The following is a 19,810-nucleotide window of genomic DNA, read 5'->3' as shown; positions in this document are numbered from 1 at the left end:
CACAAGGATTTTAAGAAAGCTTAAAATCGACGGCCTAATCTATTTTTCAAAACTTTTTTTTTTTAAAAACGCGCGCATTTTTCTGCATTTTAGTTTAGCTTTGCATTTACAGTAGCCTGAACACGGGGCCGTGCTCACTGAACACGCCCCCGTGCTGCATATTTTTAGTTAGATACCCAGATACAGAGTCTGAACACGGGGCCGTGCTCACTGAACACGCCCCCGTGCTCAACGTGACCAGTAAATTTAATTAAAACGCCCAGATACAGACCCTGAACACGGGGCCGTGTTCACTCAACACGGGGCCGTGTCCAGCTTCTGTTTCCGTCTTATTTTTGTTTTCTGGTCCCGAGACTCAGTTGTGATCTGTTGAGTGATTCTTATGGATCAATACTCAAGAGGTTACAACTACACCTATGATGAGGATGATTATAGGGGTAATTATTGCACTAATTGTCGTAACGCACGCTCGGTTCAATATAATAACTCATATCAACCATCCAATTCATACAACCATTATGAGGAGCCCAGGTACGAGCCATCAACTTCATACACATCCTATGAAGACCAAAGGTATGAACCTACTCCCTCATACTCATATTTTGATGAACCAAGGTATGAGCCTTCATACTCATACTTTGAAGATTCAACATATGAGCCACCACCTTCATACTCTTATTATGAGGAACCATGGCGTGAACAACCCACCTCATATGAGTACTATGAAGAACAAAGTTTCGACCCTTATCCATCATATACTTACAATGAAGAACAATGGTGTGAACCATCTACTTCATATGAGTACTATAAGGAACCAAGGATCGAACAACCGGATTCAAGCTTTGAGGATCCAAATTCTTTCAATCTCACCGAAGTGACCAATAGGATATTAGAACACATTAAAATTATCGAACGTTGCATAAAGGAATCTCGCGCAAGGGAAGAGGAATCCCGCGCAAGAGAAGAGCTAAAAAATGATAATAACGGAGAGATAGTTGAAAGTGTAAAAATGGAAGAACAAGAAAGTGAAAAACCGACACATGAGTTAAACAACGAAAATGGTGAGTCCGATAATGTTAAAATTCAAGAAGAGTCCAATTTTGAAGAAATTAACCTCTTGTCACCTACTTTCGAAAATCATTGTTTAATAACCCCTCATGCCAAGTTTTTAAAAGAGTTAAACACTAATGCTAAAATCAAAGACTTAGTAAGTGTTAAGTTAACTAATGATCAAACCTCGCTAATAAAAGAAGATCCTTTTGAAATTAACATTACACCGGTTCCATGTTTCTTTCAAAATTCATTTATTAGCAATATCACCATCGATAAGGATCTTTGTGTTAACATAATGCCTAACTACATTTTTGAAAAATTAAGTGTTAGTGATTTTACTCCACTTCAAATACCCATTTTTCTATCCAATCGGAAAGTAATAAAATCAATCGGTGTAGTTGAAGATGTTTTGGTTCAAACAAATCAAATGATAATCCCAACCGACTTCGTCATCCTAGATGACGCCCCCTTAGTCTTGGGAAAACCTTTTGTACAAACTCATAGAGCTTTGAAAAACCGGAAATTCAACAATCTACCTCTTCAATTAGGGGCATTCAAAAGGAGCATAGATCTTGAGCGCTCAATGAAATATCCTTTTGGCAATGACGACCCCCGAATTGAAGATGAGCCAGAGCCACCTGATAAGGTGGGTCTAGCCAATGACCCTTATAAACGTGGCGCACCACGGAGGCATTCCGCGGAACTATCCGTAGTTTAGTTTAGATTAACCTTTATGTTTTCTAGTTTAGTTTTTAATTTTCAGGAATAAAACACACTCGGGATGGTGAAGGACACTAAGGGAAGCTTGAACCAACACCCCAAGCACAAAAACAGAGCCTCTCGACAATTTTTCTTCATTACAGCAAGTTCAGCACGGGGCCGTGCTCACCCAACACGCCCCCGTGCCCAAAAATTTGCAGAAATGCCCAGTTCAGGTATCTGGACACGGGGCCGTGCTCACTGAACACGCCCCCGTGCCCAGCCTTCTGTTTACTTTTGGTACTGGCAGTTTGGACATGGGGCCGTGCTCAGCCAACACCACCCCGTGTTCAGCTACGCAGTACCATAAAATCTTGTTTTTAACCCACTTTTACACATTCTAATCAACCGAAAATCTTATTTTTGGGACACATTGAGGACAATGTGTAATTTAAGTGTGGGGGGATGCTAAAACCTTGAATTTTGCAAGTCCTAATAACAAGCCTTACACAAAACTCTATTGGAACCGCTAATCACCCCAATTTTTTTTTTTTTCAAAAACTTTTCATTTTTTTTTACTTGTCTTGGTTTAATTTGGGAATAACAAGTTCTAAAAAGGTTATATTTTTACAAATTTACAACCGATAGCGTCGTGATAAAAAGAACCAACATAAGAAAATTATGAAACGGCATGACAAATCTAGCTAAAATTTGATTATATATACTTGATCACATAAAAACCCATTCCCACAAAAAGTGAGTTTTGAGCCTTTATTGAGCATACAAATATACATCTTTAAACTAAATGCTCATTTTTCGTTTCTTGTGTGAATAGCCGCTTGGTTTCTTACGACTCTAGAACTTGCCACGACGATACATTCCCGGTCCTTACCAACTTAAACCCGAGTAAGTAAATGACGGAGGCATTAGGACTAACCCTTTTTATTTCTACACCATTATTTTTCTTTTTTTTTTTGTTACCACCTACCCAAAATCCCCCTAGTTAACCCCTTTGAGCCTAAACCTTTTCATTTCTTAACCCAAAACAAACAACCTTTACCCACCAAAACCTTTTTTCATTTTAAACCCTTTATTTTAGTAACAAAGCTCGGTTTTCTTGTGATACAAAAAAAAAAAAAAGAGAGAAAAAAAAAGAAGAAGAAAAAAAATGAAGTTAGCAATAAACAAACAAGCTCATCAAAAGAAACCTTGTTTGAAAAATGCTTCATTAGAATAAAAAAAAAAAACAAAGTGTTTTACGAAAACCGACGCTTTTTACGCTTTTCGCCCTTTTACTAACCACCAACCCAACCACACACCTTTAGCCCAAGCCTAACCCTTCACCCAAAAAGTCCTCTTGATATTTACAAAGGTATATAGTTAAAAAGGAGGAGGATTGATTGCTTGGCAAGCTTATGGTAGAAGTAAGTTCCATGCCGCTCTCGAGTGATTCACTAAAAATACACCTTCGGCCGAGTGTTGAGTGATCCCCCGTGAGGTATGTGAACTTGTATATAAATGAAATTTTAAAGAGGCATGTTATGCCCAAATAAGTAATTTCTCTTATGAAACGTTCTAAATAAATCATAACGAATAGGACTGTAAATAGTATGAAAATAAAACCCAATAAAGATCTTGGATTCCCGACACTCAAAGACAAGCCCAAAACCTTCTCTTCTACCCATTCCATTTGGGAGTGTAAGCCACATATTAAAGAGTTTTGCTTGAGGACAAGCAAAGATTCAAGTGTGGGGGTATTTGATGTGAGTAAAATGCAACATATAAATTACATCAAATGAGGCATAAAACTAACCCCTTTTAAGTACTAATGTTGGAAAAAGTGTGCTTTTGTCTTCCTTTTGTATTTTCAGGGTTAAAAGAGCTTAAATGAACAAAAGAAGCAAAAATGCAGCCAAATCCAACATAAATACAAAGAAAAGGAAGAAACGTGGCATGCCCGACTCCTCGACAGCATCTCCCAAAGCAAAAACAAGAAGAAAGCTGAGCATGGGGCTGTGCCCAGCTGAGCATGGGGTTGTACCCAGCTGAACACGGGGCTGTGTCCAGCGGACACGGGGCGTGTCCAGCTCAACACGGGGCCGTGCTCAGCGAGCACGGGGCAGTGTCCAGGATTGTCAGCCCTGGCACAAAAGACAAAGTGGTAGAAGCTTCTATTGCCCACCACGGGGGCGTGCCCAGCGGACACGGGGGCGTGGTCAGAGTGCTGCAGGTGCATTTATTGTAATTGCGAATTACAATTAATGAAGAGAGAGAGTGTCAGACGGGCACGGGGCCGTGTCCAGCGGACACGGGGCCGTGCCCAGGCTTCTGTTCAGCCTATAAATAGGGGAGCTTGGCTTCATTCTCTCTCATCCCTTGGCACACCACCTCTCTCACACTTCATCCATCATCCATCACCACCATAACACCATCATCCACCACCATCATCCATTGTCCATCATAGAGTGTGTGAGTCGTCTCGGGATCCAAGATTGATCGTAAGAGTTCTTGACAATCAAGGCCATGTTTGCCTAAGTCTCTTACATCACTTGGTGAAGACAAGTGTTTAGTATAATACTTTTTATTTTTAATCTTTTGCACTTTTTATTTGGTTTTGTATTAATGACTTTAATAACTAGTTACTTATGTTGAAGGTGATCTTTCCTTATCGTTTGTCCGTGGTGTCTTGGCATTATTTTACTGTCTATATAAAATAAAAGATTTTCACCATTCATATCTCCACGGTCTATATGGAGGTATGTTGGCTACCTGGTCGGGGGTTAAGGGAACGGTTTGGTAAAGGTCTTGCCCTTGTTCAGCGTTTAGAGGTCCTGCTTGGGACCTGGGTCAAATTTAGTAGGATCTCCTTCAATGCCCGTAGGTATTGGATGGCGGGGATCCAAACTCTTTGACCCCCTCATAAGCTAACTACTATTAATACTATAACCCGGCTATTTAGGACTGTATCCCTGCTGACTCAGACTACTTAGCCGAGGGTAACGTCACCGCCGAAAACGGGGCCTACCATAATTTGCATTAATAACTTAATTCATTATCTTTCAATAATCCGACCCTTTAGGATTGTATCCTTGCTGACTCAAACTACTGGGTTGAGGGTAACGTCACCTCCGAAAAAGGGGCCTACTACAATAACTAAGATAATCTCTTAAACAAGTGCAAAAGTGCGAAAATAATCAAAGGTTATACTAATACACGTGTCGGATCCAAGTGATTCATCTTGTCTATCTGTTTTTATTTTATTTTATTTTTCAGCATTTAGTTAGTTTTTATTTTTCTTAGTTTAAAACATTTTTCTAACTTTTTGATTTGATTAGACGTTGAGGATAAACCGGTATTAAAAGCTCTTGTGTCCTTGGACGACCTCGGTATCTTACCAACACTATACTACGTCCACGATGGGTGCACTTGCCCATATGTGTGCTTAGTGTTAGTAAATATCGTGTTTTATAAATTTAAAACTTGGCTAAAAGTGTAAAAAGGGCTTAAATAAACATCTAAAAATATATATACACTAACACGCAACAGCATGTGTCTGAGTTATCCGCTCACTGTGCTAACTGTGCTTTGTGCATCAGGTTTGTCACTAAGAGTCTGTATGAAATAAATGGAGCGACTGTATGTAAAGTGATGCACATGTATGTATATAACATAAATCAGTAAGCCGTTTAAAGTGTCAGTTGTAATCAAGCACAGTCATTAAGCACATAATCAAAATTAATTAATTTGTACAGTACCTGTAATTGCGAGGGTTGTCACATGATAATCGTGTGCTGTTGTAAAAAAGATCCTCTAAAGGGGACACACCGAAAGTCGAACCGTCATCTCTCTGCTGAATGGAAGTTCTGACCTAAGCTCTCACGGTTTCGCATCTAACCCCTTACAGATATCATCTGTGGTATACTCACCTGTAAGACTGAATATTGGGATTCTGGATACGGCAGTTTATTCAAGAGGTGGGACACATGAATGAGTTTAAGTTCTTAAGACACATAATTCGTATCCTGAATAGATTGAAAATTGTGTGAGAATTTAAGAGGATCAGCATATTGACAATCTACGTTAATTGTTTAATTCTGAGTATGAAATTAAAGCTTAACGGTGCTAGTAACTTGTCTGATAGCTGATATGATTCCCTAACACGCTCACCAAAAATATGTTTGTAAATAGTTTACTTTCATTACAGTCTGCATTTAAGTTTCTGTATTTCATTTCTAGTTTAGAAACATATATTGAAAATCCAAAAAGATTTTTCATTTTTGCTTTATTTTCCGACAAACCAAAGTGGAGAGTTGATCATTAGATTCTCAAAGTTGAAGCAGATGCAGGAAGTTTCTGGAACTAGAGGATAAGGAGAGCTTATCTTGTTAAAATCTGATTGTTGAAAAGTCAAAAACAAGTTCATTAACTTGATACTTGTTATTTTCTAAAAATGTTTGAAAATTCTTGAACAAAAATCAATTTGATTGTCTCAAGATCAACCAAGTTCATTAAGTTGGACTTGGTAGATAAAATGCGTAATCAGGGTCATTAACTTGGACCTGAATACTTAAGTGGATTTTTAGAACTGATAGATTATAAGTTTTATTGTTGAAAATCAATAGATTGTAATGTTATATGTTTGAGAAACAGGTTATGATGGTGAAAATTCCCCACGGCAACAAAATGTCAAAATTTGAGCCAGATCAAGATCCTAGATCCCATCATATCGAAAGGGGGAGTCTGTGAAAGGGGGAGTCAGTATTCTGGATCAACATTCAAAGGGGAGATTGAAGATTAAAGTTTGAAGATTTGGAGAGAGCTTTTACAATGAGAAGACAATTTGGAAAAGAGATAAAGACTGAAGACTCGACGCCGAAGACTTCGTCAACATCCAAGGGGGAGTCTGTTTGTGCACTGAATGTCTGTTTACTACGTCTTAATCGAGTCTTAGGCCTAGATAAGTTAGCTTAGGGTTTGGAAACCAAGAAAGTGGGTTATTTCATGTAATTCCGCTTGAAATGACAACATGTCATTTCAAGCGAAATCATATTCTTGTAATTCCGCTCGAAGTGTCTTGAGTGATTCCGCTCGAGTTGATCTAGGTGATTTCGCTTGAGATGTTTGAAGCGGAATCAGGGTCAGCTTGAACAGTTTCAAGCGGAATCAGTCGGTATATAAATAGGTGATGTGTGATTTCATTTGTAACAGTTAGAGCGGAATTAGAGTCAAGGTGCTGTCGGATTTTTGTCAGAAATCATTGTAAAGGCTCAGAATTCAGTAATAGAGAAGAAATTGAAAGGAAACAAGCTGTTTGACGTTGTTTACTTTGATTCCGCCTTAGTAAATGATGATGAACTGCTCAACTTGACTGTTTAGGGTCACGAAACCGATCCAACAATCAGCAAATTGGGAATGGTCAATATGCAAATTGTACAAAACAAAGGAATTGTATCACAAAATGAAGAAAAATCTTATATACAATCAACTGATCAGACACTAGTGAAAATTCTGATAATCTATCAGAAACCACACATGTCACCTGAAAATCTGATGAATCACCAGAAATTGACCATGTCAATAAAATTTCTGATGAAACTTGAAATATCATATTTTTCTTTCTCTTTTCACGTGCACGAACATAGTCCATATGTAATCGTCATCTCTCATCGTTTTTGTAAATTTTATTCATTTATATCTGTATTCCTTAGTTTTCTTTTATTTTCTTTATTTTAAAATACAAATTTTATCTCTTTAGACTAGGGTAGATCACATCATGGATGAAAAACTTCTGGGAATACGTTAATGGTAGTTAGCTCTCTCTCCTACATTCATTGCCACTCATCAATATTAAGGAAATAGAAATGACATCGAGGCAGATAATCATGATAATTATCAGAAGATGGCCGCCTGACCATTAACGCAGGAGATTTTATCTCATATGTTCTCTTTGTTTTCTGACAGAAGATCAAATAACAAAGAAAATAGAGATAAGAAAATCTAAAGTAGGTAGATAACATTTAAGGAAAACTTCACTTTCACTATAAATGTCTACCATTTCAAACTAAGACAGTCACTTTCATCCAACTGAAAAACCATAGAAAACTCTTCATCTTCTTCATACCTTACACACCAAAAATGGCAAGACTACATCCTGACTACTTTCCACTTCCATATCATCCATATCACAATATAAGAATCAGGACAAATTTTGATGGTCCAGTATGGGAAGGATGCCAAGTCATCCTTAACATGCTCATGCAGAGCCCACTGGCCTATGCTTTATCAACTCACATAATGGTTTATCCAGAAATCTTGCAAATGTTCTAGAAAAATGCAAGAATTCTACTTCATGATGGGAGGGGACTAACTTCCATTGGAAGTTATGTACTGGAAAAACCAATCATTGTCACTGAGGACATCCTCAGACAGGTTCTAAACCTTAATGATGATAATAATGTTCTCATTTTTACCAGAGCATAGATTGGTGAGACCCTAACCCAAATGGGGTACAATCCGGAGAACCCAAATAGGCCAATCTCCAAAATTATCTTCATCAAGCCATGGCAGTATCTGGTAACTCAGATGGGGGTTTGTTTTTCTAATAAAATCGTAAGCCATCATGAAGCTCCAATAGGTTGATGGAACCTATACATGCACTTGTACAAGACATGTCACACCCCCAAAAATCCACACGCGGAGTACCACCGCTTGGAGGCGCGACATGACCAGGATCAAGCCACCAATCATATTGAACATGTAAATAAGTAGTAATCGTTATTCAACAATACCAAAGGTGTTTTCAAAACCAACATAATCAAGTGTAGCGGAAGCATAAATGTAAAAACCCAAACATAAGTATTAAGTGTGTAATGTCATAAATGTTTAATAAGCATTCACGATCCATGCCCACAACGACCTGCTCCTCCTTGTGCAAGCTCCATATGTACCTAAGGTCCTGCAAGGCATGCAGCAGAGAGTCAACAACTAGTTGAGCGAGTTCACAGTGTACAGTTCAGTAATTGTAACAGAATGAGTAGCATTATGTTCGTTCGTTAAGTTATGTCTCGTATTAGTTTCCATCGCGGCCCTCTCGGCATGTATGCGAAGATTAGGGGAAATATTCCCCAAATATCCTAGACTATGTATATTTGTATCGCGACCACCCTGGCATGTGTGCGAAGTTTTAGTATGTATAGTTCGCGGCCTTCCTAGGCATGTGTGCGAATGATTAGTCATAATATCGCGGCCAACCCCTTGCGTGTGTGCGAAGATCAGTTCAATTGGTATACTAGTCTAGCCGTATCTTATCATTACTCTTCCTCACCCGAGGACCATATCATTAGGTTCTATTAACTAAGTATGTACGAATAAATTATCCAAATCCCATTCCCACCCTGGGAACCCCATGCCTTGGCTGTGTGAACTCACCTTGGTTTCCTCGGCAGATACACAAAAGGTTTCTTGAACTAAGAGTGGTCAACCACGTCCTAACAGGATTACCATACAAGTCAGGTTTTGACTCAAGTATAGCACATAGGTTTCACACAAATTAACACGTTACGAGCACATATAGATCATGGCAACATTTTAAAAGTCAAACAATACATTCAACTTGTGCGAATAAAATAAGCCCAATAGTAATCGGCCCAACATGTTGTGGGATCCACAACATATTGTGCGATCCGTAATGACCCGGCCCAACATATAAATAAGCCCAACATAAAGGGAGTCCAAACATATACGGCCCAATGAATGATGCACCTTGTGCGATCCGGGCAGGCTTGTGCGACCAGCCCTATTACCCAGCCCAATATATAAACATACGGCCCAAATAACAAATGAACAAACAATCTTGTGCGATCCGGTAACCCTTGTGCAACTGTGGGTGCCTTGTACGACTGGACTCCTTGTGTGATCCGGAGTCTTGTGCGAATGGACTCCTTGTGCGAGTGGACCTCTTGTGCGACCAAGAGGTCTTGTGTGATTGGTTTAACATTCCGGATATCATGCCATTCGGTTACAATCAATCAATAGTTTCCAATTTTACAATTTCAATCAACAGTTTCTATCCTAACTAATGTTCGATCAAACTAAGTAATCATCCGCAATTCATATGAACTCCATTCATATTCAAATCATAGCAACAACCTACATATTAACTATTAACTCATGGAATTAAATCACACAACACATCATACTCGATTGTAGTTCTAATCCGATAAACATCATCATACACATATGAGCCGATTTCATGGCATTAACACTAACAGTTATATCACCTATTGATCTGATATCATTCCCAAATCATCATGTAAAACATACATATATCACAACATCATGCAACCTTAATATCATCGATTCCACTAACATGAACCCTAAACGAATTTACTCAATCATATACAATATACCTTCATCGATCTACATGAAATCAAATAACAACAAAAACACTTGAAACACTAACCGGATTAGAGATGAATAAGAGTTAATCCGAATCACAAGCTTCAAGGGAGAGAGTGTTGTTGCCGTCGAGACCGAGAGAGAGAGAGAATGAGAGATTAGGGTTTGGTGGGTTTGGTATGTGTGAAGTGTTGTAACAAATGAGAAACAAAACCCCAATAATGGGTGTTTACACGTTTAAGAGAAGTGGGCCGACCCATACATGGGCTGCCCTATGTTCGAGTGTAACAAGTGTAAAGCCCGAATGGGCTTGTGCGATTGGGTCTATGTTGTGCGATCCGGTTCATGTAACACATATTCATGCATTCATTCATTAAAAGCACATAACACATAACTTTCGTATAATCATTCACTTTCATAGAATCATATATCATTCACATACGCTACATAACTCATAAGAATAGGTTCGAAATACGAGTTGTCACATTATCCCCAACTTAAAAGAAATTTCGTCCCGAAATTTGGTACGTACCCACTGAGGAAGCTAGGTAGGTTGTATCGTTTACTGGTTTTCCTGGGGCGTCACATCCTCCCCCCGTTGATCTGGAATTTCGTCCCGAAATTCCCTGGTAGCTTTAGCCTCAGTAGTGGTTGTACTGTTCGCGAACAGTTGGGGGTACTTTTCTTTCATCTGATCTTCGCGTTCCCAGGTGAACTCTGGGCCACGACGGGAGTTCCAACGAACTTGAACAAGAGGGATTCTCTTGTGCTTGAGAACCTTAACATCCCGGTCCGTGATTTCTACTGGTTCCTCGACGAATCGCAACTGCTCGTCGATAGTGAGTTCCTTCAGAGGAACTATGAGGGTCTCATCTGACAAGCATTTCTTCAGATTCGACACGTGGAAAACGTTGTGAACTGCCCCGAGTTCTGCTGGTAGGTTCAGTCTGTAGGCTACTTTGCCTATTCTTTCTATGATCTTGAATGGTCCGACATACCGCGGATTAAGTTTGCCCCGTTTGCCAAAACGAACCACACCCTTCCAGGGTGAGACTTTGAGTAAAACCCGGTCCCCGACCTGAAATTCCAAGGGCTTCCTACGCTTATCCGCGTAGTCTTTCTGACGGTCGCGTGCTGCCGCCATGCGTTGTTGTATTTGTGCAATCTTTTCCGTGGTGTCCACTATAAGTTCTGGACCGGTGATCTGACTATCCCCCACCTCTGCCCAACAGAGAGGTGACTGGCATTTACGTCCGTACAATGCCTCGAATGGAGCGACTTGTATGCTGGTGTGATAACTGTTATTGTACGAGAACTCCACCAAAGGGAGATGCTTTTCCCAGCTGTTGCCGAAATCAATGACACATGCCCGAAGCATGTCTTCTAGAGTTTGAATCGTGCACTCAGACTGCCCATCCGTCTGAGGGTGATAAGCCGTGCTCATATCTAACCGAGAGCCAAAGGCTTTGTGCATTGCTTGCCATAGTTCTGATGTGAATCGTGCATCACGATCCGAAATGATAGAGGTGGGCACCCCGTGCCTTGAGACTACTTCTTTCAAGTATATGTCTGCTAGTGTGGAAAACTTGTCTATTTCTTTGATTGCTAGGAAGTGAGCAGACTTGGTGAGTCGATCCACGATCACCCAAATAGTATCGTTCCCGCGCTGAGATCTAGGCAGACCAGTAACAAAATCCATGGAAATTTCCTCCCATTTCCACTGTGGTATCTTTGGTTGCTGAAGTAAGCCTGCTGGTTTCTGATACTCTGCCTTGACTTTTGCACAAGTCAAGCACTTGCTGACATAGGTAGCAATGTGGGCCTTCATGCTAGGCCACCAATACGTGGTTCTGATGTCGTGGTACATTTTATCCGACCTGGATGTACCGAGTAGCGAGACTTGTGCGCTTCGTCCATCACAAGTTCGCGTAGACCGCCATAAAGTGGGACCCAAATACGCCCCGTTACATAGTAGGCGCCGTCTTCCTTCTGTTCTAATCGTTGCCTTGAGCCGCGTAGGGCTTCAGCCCTGACGTTCTCTGGTTTCAATGCTTCTACCTGAGCATTTCGTATCTGTACAGGAAGCCTAGATTGGATTGTGAGCTGCAATGCTCGTACACGTTTAAGTAGAGTGTCTTTTCGACTGAGGGCGTCAACCACAACATTGGCTTTGCCTGGATGGTACTTGATGGCGCATTCGTAATCGTTCAAAAGTTCGACCCAACTTCGTTGACGCATGTTCAAATCCTTTTGCTTAAGGATATGCTCGAGACTCCTGTGATCGGTGTAGATAGTGCACTTGGTACCGTACAGGTAGTGTCGCCATATCTTAAGCGCGAAAACAACAGCTCCCAGCTCTAAATCGTGCGTCGTGTAGTTCCGGTCGTGAACCTTAAGTTGGCGCGAAGCGTAAGCAATGACCCTGTCGCGCTGCATTAACACACATCCAAGGCCCTGGATGGATGCATCACAGTATGCCACGAAATCATCCGTGCCCTCTGGCAATGAGAGGATAGGTGCACTGCAGAGTCTATCCTTTAAGTGCTGAAAAGCGGTTTCCTGAGTGTTGCCCCAATGGTAGGTGACACCCTTCTGTGTCAGTAGTTTAAGTGGCTGAGCAATCTTTGAGAAATCCTTGATGAACCGTCTGTAGTATCCCGCCAAACCTAAGAATTGGCGTATTTCCGCTGGTGTACGTGGTGCAGGCCAGTTCCTGATCGAGTCTACCTTGGATGGATCAACATGGATCCCATCCTTGTTTACTACGTGGCCTAGAAAGTGGACTTCACGAAGCCAGAAGTCGCATTTTGAAAACTTGGCGTACAACTGTTCCTTTCGAAGGAGTTCCAAGATCAATCGTAGATGCTGCTCGTGCTCCTACTGACTCTTGGAGTAAATCAGAATATCGTCGATGAAAACGATGACAAACTTGTCTAGGTACGGCTTGCATACCCTGTTCATTAAATCCATGAATACGGCAGGCGCGTTCGTTAACCCGAACGGCATGACAAGAAACTCGTAGTGGCCATAGCGAGTTCTGAATGCGGTCTTGGAGACGTCCTCATCCTGGACTCTCAGCTGATGGTATCCTGACCTCAAGTCTATCTTGGAGTAGTAGCACGACCCTTGCAACTGGTTGAATAAGTCGTCTATACGCGGAAGAGGATAACGGTTCTTCACCGTCACCTTGTTCAGTTCGCGGTAGTCTATGCACATCCTGAAAGTACCGTCCCTCTTTTTCACAAATAATACTGGAGCTCCCCAAGGCGAAGAGCTTGGATGAATAAAGCCTTTTTCCAAGAGCTCTTGCAGCTGCTTTGACAACTCTTCCAGTTCAGTTGGAGTAGTCGATACGGTGCTCGAGCTATGGGTGTGCTCCTGGAGCGAGCTCGATTTGAAATTCGACCTGAGGATGAGGTGGTAGACCAGGTAAATCTTCAGGAAACACCTGAGGGAAGTCGCGTACAACTGGAATGTCTTCCAATTTCCTTTCTTTCGTTGATGCGTCAGTAACGAGTGCCAAAATAGCGGTGTGACCCTTCCGCAAACATTTCTGAGCCTTCAAGAAAGAGATGATGCCGACCACAGCACCACTCTTGTCGCCTTGAACTTCGAGAGGTTCTTGACTAGAACGGGGAATACGAATGATCTTCTCGCTGCATAAGATTTCTGCCTGATGTTGGGATAACCAATCCATCCCTATAACGATATCGAAACTACCCAGGACTATGGGAATAAGGTCGATGGAGAAAGCTTGACCGGCTAAGACAATACTACAACCCCTGACTACCTGCGTGGCTTCTAGACTCTTACCATTAGCTAATTCTACTACATGTTTGGTGGTTAAGAGTGTTGGTGCACGTTTTAGCAATTTACTGGCTTTCAACGATATATAACTTGTATCCGCACCCGAATCAAATAAAACAGTAACATAAATATCGTCGAGAAGAAACTTACCCATAACTACATTGGGATCATTCATTGCGTCTCCTCGTCCCAGTACGAATGCACGTCCCCTTGCTTCGTTGCTATTGTTGTTGTTTCCCCCGTTATTGTTGTTCCCATTGCCCTGGTGATTGATGTTGTTGCAATTCTGGTTCAATTGAGGGCAATCACGTTTGAAATGACCTTCTACCCCACACTGGAAACACCCCCTGTTTCCACGCTGTGGCTGCTGTTGTTGGTTCTGTGGAGCTGGCAGTTGCAGTTGCTGGTTCTGATTTGCGGGTCTCGCACTCCTTCAGTCTTTAGCTTCATGCCCTAACTTGAGGCATCTCTGACAACGTTCTTTGCGACACCGTCCACTATGGTGTCTATTACACTTATTACATAGTGGGTGAAATCCCCGATATCCACCCTGCCCCTGACTGCCGGATGATTGCTGACTCGGATTCTGGTAGTCATTTATCTTGCGCTGCTGTGCTTGAGACTGAACGGAAACTGATCCCCTGCTGGAATCCCCATCCCATTTTCGTTTGTTGTCGCTAAGTGTAGCAGGAGTAACAGCTGGAGTGGTAGCACTGACGCGTTTGGGCAGCTTGTTCTGTTCCACTGCCTGATCTGTAAGGCGATGAGCAAGACGCTGGATGTCTTGGATATTGTCAAGGTTTGCCGATGTAACATGGCTCTGAATCTCTGATGCTAGACCCTTGAGGTACAACTCGACGCGCTTGATTGGAGGGTCCACCATGGTTGGACACAAGATGGCCAGTTCGTTCGACCGCTTCGTATAGGCTTCGATTTCCGACCCCCGTCATTTTCAGATGGTAAAACTCATCTTCCAACTTGTGGATGTCATCCCGCGTGCAGTATTCACGTTTGATGAGTTCCTTAAAATCGTTCCAAGGGGTGGCGTTAGCAGCTGCCAACCCTAGAATCTGAACTTGCGCGTTCCACCAGGTTAGCGCGATTCCTTCCAACGTACCAGTGGCGTACTTGACCCTGCGAGCCTCAGGGCATTCACACATCTCGAACACTGACTTGAGCTTCTCAAACCAATGGAGTAGTCCCACTGCTCCTTCTGTGCCACTGAATGTGCTTGGACGACAGTCCATGAAGTTCTTGAAAGTGCAGACAGGTTGCTGTGTGTGTTGACCTATTGTGTACGAATAGGACAAAGTTAAACACGAGGGTTGGTTTAGGAGTGTAGGATCAAAAAATCCTAGTGTGAGTTATGACTACAGGATATACCTCCTGCTTGTGCGGCTGCAAGTGCCGCAGCAACTTGTTCGTTAATGAGAGCCGTCAACTGGGCTTGAGTCATGTTAATTCGTCCAGACATGATCTTCATAGTAAAAGTAGCATAAGTGAGAATGGTTCGCGAGTAGTGCGATGACAGAAGAGTGTAAGCACATAAGTATTCTCATGTAATAGAGTCATGTGTATCTTAGCGTACTACGAGCAAAGTTCTATGTAGTTCTAACATGCAGGTAATAAACATAAATCATATTACCTAGGATGTCGAGTCTTGCACGTGGAGCGAAGCGTCGTTGTGGATCGTTGAGAGCACTGTTTTGGTTATAGTCTGGTTTTAATAAAACGTTTTTCCATATTAAAACCTAGTTCTCTATAACCAACGGCTCTGATACCAATCTGTCACACCCCCAAAAATCCACACGCGGAGTACCACCGCTTGGAGGCGCGACATGACCAGGATCAAGCCACCAATCATATTGAACATGTAAATAAGTAGTAATCGTTATTCAACAATACGAAAGGTGTTTTCAATACCAACATAATCAAGTGTAGCGGAAGCATAAATGTAAAAACCCAAACATAAGTATTAAGTGTGTAATGTCATAAACGTTTAATAAGCATTCACGATCCATGCCCACAACAACCAGCTCCTCCTTGTGCAAGCTCCATATGTACCTAAGGTCCTGCAAGGCATGCGGCAGAGAATCAACAACTAGTTGAGCGAGTTCACAGTGTACAGTTCAGTAATTGTAACAGAATGAGTAGCATTATGTTCGTTCGTTAAGTTATGTCTCGTATTAGTTTCCATCGCGGCCCTCTCGGCATGTATGCGAAGATTAGGGGAAATATTCCCCAAATATCCTAGACTATGTATATTTGTATCACGGCCACCCTGGCATGTGTGCGAAGTTTTAGTATGTATAGTTCGCGGCCTTCCTAGGCATGTGTGCGAATGATTAGTCATAATATCGCGGCCAACCCCTGGCGTGTGTGCGAAGATCAGTTTAATTGGTATACTAGTCTAGCCGTATCTTATCATTACTCTTCCTCACCCGAGGACCATATCATTAGGTTCTATTAACTAAGTATGTACGAATAAATTATCCAAATCCCATTCCCACCCTGGGAACCCCATTCCTTGGCTGTGTGAACTCACCTTGGTTTCCTCGGCAGATACACAAAAGGTTTCTTGAACTAAGAGTGGTCAACCACGTCCTAACAGGGTTACCATACAAGTCAGGTTTTGACTCAATTATAGCACATAGGTTTCACACAAATTAACACGTTACGAGCACATATAGATCATGGCAACATTTTAACAGTCAAACAATACATTCAACTTGTGCGAATAAAATAAGCCCAATAGTAATCGGCCCAACATGTTGTGCGATCCACAACATGTTGTGCGATCCGTAATGACCCGGCCCAACATATAAATAAGCCCAACATAAAGGGAGTCCAAACATATACGGCCCAATGAATGATGCACCTTGTGCGATCCGGGCAGGCTTGTGCGACTAGCCCTATTACCCAGCCCAATATATAAACATACAGCCCAAATAACAAATGAACAAACAATCTTGTGCGATCCGGTAACCCTTGTGCAACTGTGGGTGCCTTGTACGACTGGACTCCTTGTGTGATCCGGAGTCTTGTGCGAATGGACTCCTTGTGCGAGTGGACCTCTTGTGCGACCAAGAGGTCTTGTGCGATTGGTTTAACATTCCAGATATCATGCCATTCGGTTACAATCAATCAATAGTTTCCAAATTTACAATTTCAATCAACAGTTTCTATCCTAACTAATGTTCGATCAAACTAAGTAATCATCCGCAATTCATATGAACTCCATTCATATTCAAATCATAGCAACAACCTACATATTAACTATTAACTCATGGAATTAAATCACACAACACATCATACTCGATTGTAGTTCTAATCCGATAAACATCATCATACACATATGAGCCGATTTCATGGCATTAACACTAACAGTTATATCACCTATTGATCTGATATCATTCCCAAATCATCATGTAAAACATACATATATCACAACATCATGCAACCTTAATATCATCGATTCCACTAACATGAACCCTAAACGAATTTACTCAATCATATACAATATACCTTCATCGATCTACATGAAATCAAATAACAACAAAAACACTTGAAACACTAACCGGATTAGAGATGAATAAGAGTTAATCCGAATCACAAGCTTCAAGGGAGAGAGTGTTGTTGCCGTCGAGACCGAGAGAGAGAGAGAGAAGGAGAGATTAGGGTTTGGTGGGTTTGGTATGTGTGAAGTGCTGTAACAAATGAGAAACAAAACCCCAATAATGGGTGTTTACACGTTTAAGAGAAGTGGGCCGACCCATACATGGGCTGCCCTATGTTCGAGTGTAACAAGTGTAAAGCCCGAATGGGCTTGTGCGATTGGGTCTATGTTGTGCGATCCGGTTCATGTAACACATATTCATGCATTCATTCATTAAAAGCACATAACACATAACTTTCATATAATCATTCACTTTCATAGAATCACATATCATTCACATACGCTACATAACTCACAAGAATAGGTTCGAAATACGAGTTGTCACAAGACATCCCTTATAATTTCTCTCATTATCTAATGAAAGATATTACAAGCAACCTGTGGTCTGGCAGGCCATTCTTAGTGTATCCTCGTTTCATGATGAGGGTGATCACTAGCCAACTGGGATTTGGAGGAGTTCCTGCATGGTACCCCAGAGCTAAAGTGGTACTCCAACAGAGTATTTGGCATACAATGCTAATACCAACTGCTCATAACACAAGTTTGGAGACCCATCTTTGGCTGTTCACCTATATCATCTATGGAGAGGAGGAGATATAGTTTGTTTGGTTCGTTTTGTTTTATTTTTTCTGTTAAAAGTTTATATATTATATTTTTTACATATTTGTGTTCTGTTAACTTGGTTAAAAAAGAAATGGGTAAAAAGCATATGGTAAATCAAAGGAAGTTAATGCCACAAAACAACATGTGTTCATTAGAAACAAAACATTTGACACATAACTTTATGTTTCTGATGACATATAGTTGAAATCTGGTAAAATAACTTTAAAATCTAATAAATATATTTTTGCTCAAAAGATGTTGAAAATCAAAAAATTCTGGACAGTTAAACTTCAAAAAGGAATGATAATTATGAAATGAGACAACAATTGTGTGAAAATTTTAGAAAACCATACACCATATTCATCCTTTGAAAAATTTTCACAAAAAATCCTTGAAGAAAAGAACAACAGACCTGGACTTCTACCAGAAAACCATATGTAAGTTATATCTTTGATCTTTTACTCATTCCCTTTCATCTAAACAAAAGGAACACTCTATCAAGGGGGGACTTTTCAATCTGTTGAATTTCAAACAGAAACAACATAAGCAAGTCTTGTTCCAAATCATCAGAAAGTGGGATATATTTTCTGATGACGTCATCAGAAAAGGATTTTTGACTTTCAAGAAGAGGGAAGAATATAAAACTTCAACAAGGCAGATTATTGGAGCATTTTTGAAAATGGGTCCCACAAAAGGAAAAGGTATCATGTGGCCGTTAGTATTCTCCAATCACATTCATTTATTCTCCAATTAAAAGAATGTTTGAGAAATTGAAGAATACAAGTTGAGAAGACATGATTAAAACCCACGTTTGCACGGATAATTCTCATTAAATCACCTTGATACCCACGATCCAACGGTTATTTCGGAACCAATTTCACATCACACGATCTAACAGTAATAAAGTTAATTAATGAGCCATTAACCGCAATTACAACCCACGATCTATGTCTCCTTAACTCCCATAACACTAACCACCTTGCAAACTCTGCTAAAACCTTCAACTATAAAAACCCAACCTTAGCAGATTTCACTTCACTCACCTTCTTCCTCACAAAGCATAAAACCCTAAAAACCCTAAAGCTCAACTCGTAATGATAGCTTGTTGTGTATATTTGATGCATCAATCTCACACTTTTAGGGCCAGACGGTTAGGACTAATATATATACACTGGGATTTTGGAAAAGTTATTGTCTTATTATTTTATCGATTGGGGTTCAATTTTGTACTAATCCTAAGTTGGGACTGGACAAATATTTAATTTTATTGAGGTTGTTAATTTATTGAGGTTTTACCGTATATTATTTAAGAGTTGCAGGGCCGGCTCTTGGGCCGGCCAACCCGTGTCATTGCTTGAGATCCAAATTTTTAAAGGGCCCGATAGGTTTTTATAAGCTTTTATATATATAGTAAATTATATACTTAAGAGTAAATTGCCAAAATCGTGCCTAAGGTGGGCATATTTGTCATTTTCATCCAAAACAACTTTTTTTTTTTACCATATAGTCCTTCATTTTTTTTTTCGTCCGGGGCTTAAATTATTTTGAGAGTGCTCGAAGATGGCTCTGAAGAGT

The sequence above is a fragment of the Helianthus annuus genome, chromosome 6 (assembly GCF_002127325.2).
Source record: "Helianthus annuus cultivar XRQ/B chromosome 6, HanXRQr2.0-SUNRISE, whole genome shotgun sequence".
NCBI lineage: Eukaryota > Viridiplantae > Streptophyta > Magnoliopsida > Asterales > Asteraceae > Helianthus > Helianthus annuus.
This window is presented reverse-complemented; position numbering follows the sequence as displayed.